Source organism: Triticum aestivum, chromosome 5D, assembly GCF_018294505.1.
Source record: "Triticum aestivum cultivar Chinese Spring chromosome 5D, IWGSC CS RefSeq v2.1, whole genome shotgun sequence".
In the NCBI taxonomy this organism is placed as follows: Eukaryota; Viridiplantae; Streptophyta; class Magnoliopsida; order Poales; family Poaceae; genus Triticum; species Triticum aestivum.
Genome location: NC_057808.1, coordinates 449,920,875 through 449,924,971, shown reverse-complemented (window position 1 = coordinate 449,924,971; position 4,097 = coordinate 449,920,875). Strand labels below are relative to the sequence as shown.

The following is a 4,097-nucleotide window of genomic DNA, read 5'->3' as shown; positions in this document are numbered from 1 at the left end:
CATTCCACCAATCTTGTCACATCAATCATTTACTATCTTCATCCATAATACCTTTACCAGAGATTGCATAAATGTTTGTAAGTTAGAAATAAATTTATCTTATAAACCAAAATTTTAATTGAAGATCCATTTGCATATTTGTGCTTCTAGTGACGAGGGCTTTCAAACAATGTCATCCTCGTGTATACTAGAAGGGTTGGGCGCGCTTTGCTGCACCGTTGAATTTGTTGGGATTCTTAAATTTCTTTACTCACTCTATTTCAAAATATATGATGTATTAATTTTTTTGAAAAGTCAAACCTTTTTAAGTATGATCAAATTTGTAGAGAAATATATCAAAATTCATAATATCAAACTGGTGTTATTTGATTCATCATGAAATGAATTTTCATATTTCTTTTGTTTAATATTGTGGATGTCGATATTTTTGCCTCTGAACTTGGTCAAAATTAAAGAAAAACGACTTTCCAAAAAATAATAACCCTTATATTTTGAAACTGATGGAGTATTTAGTTTGACCGGTGGGGGAGATGATGGAGTGTGTTTTATGTTTATTTATAATGCGGTTATTTGGTGGGCCTTTCGCGGTGCGATTTTGTGTTCTCCGCTAATCAACCCATATTTATGTGAGGATATTTTTTCATCGTTGGTTGCATGTACTATATTCGTGCTATAGTATCACATGGTGGCGCTTTTTTCTGGGTGATAGGAGTTGGTGAGGAGTTGATACATGTTTTATAGGCCGGTTACTACTGATTCATTTGAAAAATCGTTGACCGATCAAAATCGCATACCAAATCCAGAATTGAATACCTCAATCGAATAAATGAGCTTTAAAATTAGGGAACATAGAGAGCTAAAATAATTAAATGGGAGAGCTCCTTGAGATATTGTTGACCCAGTCAAAATCTGGTGGACCAATCCTAAATTGAAGCCTCAATTAATTATAAAGATTTAAAAATTAGGAAGCATAATATATTATGTAAAAAATTAAATAAGAGAGTTTTGAGAAATTGTTGACCCGATTAAAATAGGGTGACCAAATTCTAATTGGAGACCTTAATTAATTGTGAGGCTTTCAATCCTAGGGAGCTTAGTGATATGGTGTATATATATATATAGATGAGTCGATGTGAGTATATGCAAGTGTGTGCTACTGCTTACTCATGGCCTCTTGCTACCACTTGATAGAGAATCCTAATTAAGCAACTCATATCTATCTATCCAATCACAAGGTGCATGCATCGACTTTACTATGCAAGTCCCGCGTCGTCTCTCTGTTTTGGGCCTGTAATATTGCCACCCCAATCAAGGGCATAGGACAACGACAATCGGTTAGCATAGACTAGTCACAACTTGCACACAACCAGTTGGCCGCATGCATGCATGTATTGACTGACCCGATCAACGTCCCTTCGTTGCCATCCAATGGTCTTATCTTTCCTATTCTTTTTTTTTCTTGCATTCATCATGCTACTATTCCTGCTTGTCTTCTTTGCTGTATACAAGCCTCACTATTTCCTTACATGAAAAAGAAGAAAAAACATAAAGCATACAAGCCATTTGATCCATGTGCATATCACACAGGAACACAGTCACTACCTCGGGTATCTTGATGACAACAAATATTCTTCTTCTTGGCTATATTGTCTGCTCACCTCCTCCATTCTTCCACCTTCGATCATTGCATAACTTGGTGCATCCATATCAGACATCGCGACATTTTCATGGGGTACTCGAAGGTTCTCGAGTGCCATCTCCACTTGCCTCATGGTTGGCCGTTGGCCCCCTTCCATCCTCACGCATGCCGCTGCCAATAGAGCTACCTCTTCAACCATCTTGCCTCCTTCCTGCGCAACCTGAGGATCTAACAAACTGGCGAGGTCGCCTGTCGCGAGCAAGGCAGTGAAATATGCAACAAGGCTTTTCTCCTCAGATGATCGATATGAGCATGGTTTTTTCCTCGTTAGCAGCTCCATGAGGAGAACGCCAAAGCTATAAACATCACTCTTCTCGGTAAGTTGTCCGGAGTAGTAGTACATGGGGTCTAGATACCCAAATGTCCCTTGGATGGCAGTTGCGTCCCCTGTTTCATCGATCGGAATGCACCTCGAAGCTCCAAAGTCTGACACCTTTGCTAGAGAGTGCCATCTAATAGGATGTTCTGAGATTTGATATCCCTGTGGACTATAGGGATTGACACGGCTGAGTGAAGGTACGCGAAAGCTCTCGCAGTCTCCGTGGCAATTCTCAGGCGCTCCACCCATGGCAACGATGCTTCAGGCTCTTCCACATGAAGATGATGATAAAGGGTCCCATTGGAGATGAATTCATACACCAACAATGGCACCTCCGTCTCGAGGCAGCACCCGAAGAGCTTCACCACATGTCGATGGTTGATTTGCGAGAGGATTGCTACCTCGTTGATGAACTCGTCGATCTCCCTCTGGACGACGACCTTGGACTTTTTGATCGCCACAACGTGCAGGTCAGACATGATCCCTTTGTACACCGTGCATGCCCTCCACCGCCGATCTCGCGAGCTTTGTCAAAGTTGTTGGTGGCCTTCTCCAGCTCCACCAAGGGGATGATCATCCTCTCAGCGATGTCCGCCTTCTGCGACACCAATTGCTGCAGCAGATGTCCCCTGTTTTGCCTGAAGAATTTCTTCTTCAGTACTTTTGCCCTCTGCTGCTTCAGCGTCCGGCTCACAAAAAAGACACCAAGTACCAGGAGCAGAAGGCCAGCACCACAGCCGATTCCTATGCCGACACCCAGACCTGAAAACGTGAGAGAAAATGCGTCATGGTTCAGAGCAAGGACCGATGCAATCCCTGTCTCCCTGACGTGCAAGCTCACATATGTACCATCATCAATGGTCTTATATATGCTCACCTAGAGATGATTTCACGCAGCCATCTTTGATCCGGGGGTTGCCACGGGAGCCGGGCGGGCACCGGCACTGGTACGCTCCGGGCGTGTTGGTGCACACGCCGGAGCACATGAACTTGCCGGGCATCGCGCACTCGTCGACGTCTTGGCATCCGCCGGCGCCGGCGAGGTATGGGTTGCCCTCGTAGCCCTCCTCGCAATGGCACACGTAGCCAGTGCGGTAGCTGTTGGTGACGTTGAGGCATGTGCTGCGGCTGCTCCGGCACACGCTCCTCGCCGCCTCCTGTGGGCAGCCCGTCGCTGTATCCTGGGGTTGCAGGAGCCGCTTGGACTCCACCGCCCACTCCAGCACCACGGAGATCGCCGTCGTGCTGGAGGAGTCCTGGAGCGACTTGTTGAGCAGCCCGGCGGAGTTGCCCTCGAACCAGCCAGTCTCGGCGATGCGCACCGCGATAGGCAGCTGGAGGTCCATCTCCTGGTTCAGGTCCAGCCCCGCGAGCTGCACGCTGTAGGAAGGGCGGCCGATGGGGATGGGCGTCTCGCAGCAGCCTACACCGGCGCACGCGGCGACCTCCTCCGGGGAGATCGTGCTCAGGAACGTGTCGGTGACGGGGCAGAAGGCAGAGCAACCGACGATGACGTTGCCGCCTTCCCCGAGCAGCGTGGCCTGCTGGTTGCACCCCGTGACCACCAACCGGTTGCGCGTCCCCGACACCACGAACGGGCCGGCGAAGGCGTCAGCGCCGAGCCCGCCCCACTGGCCGCTGGACGCGAGCCTCGCGAGGCCAGTGCCGTTCCCGCTGCCTGTGAGCTTCACGGCGCCAGCGGTGTCCATGACGCGCACCATGGAGTTGGCCAGCGAGATCTCAGCGACCTCGAGGGTGCCGCCGGCGCCGCCGATGAGCAGCCGCTCTCGGCCGAGCGCCCGGTCGCAGGTGAGGTTGAAGCCCGGCAAGTAGCACCCCTCCCTGACGCCGAATGGGTACGGCACACTAACGCCCGCGCAGATGGTCGGGCAGCCCGGCGCAGCTCCGGTGACCTGAGCCACTGCCGAGGCCGAGAAGCAGAGCTGCAACAGCAACACCGTCAACGCTGCTGCCGGCATCGCCATCTTCTATCTTCTGCGGGCGTGTTGGCTACCACCGATCCCGCCACCTATATGGTACTACTACCATCTATCCTCTCGCTTCACCAAACAGGTGCAC

At 49.6% G+C, this 4,097-nt stretch overlaps 1 pseudogene across 1 annotated transcript; it reads right to left on the bottom strand.

Annotated features, from left to right (window-relative positions):
• Window positions 1–1,102: 1,102 nt before the first annotated feature.
• On the bottom strand, window positions 1,103–4,097 carry LOC123122642 (wall-associated receptor kinase 2-like; annotated as a pseudogene). The gene is made up of 2 exons (XR_006460329.1): window positions 2,896–4,097; window positions 1,103–2,780 (listed from the first exon to the last, which is right to left on the bottom strand). The product of XR_006460329.1 is annotated as a wall-associated receptor kinase 2-like (transcript).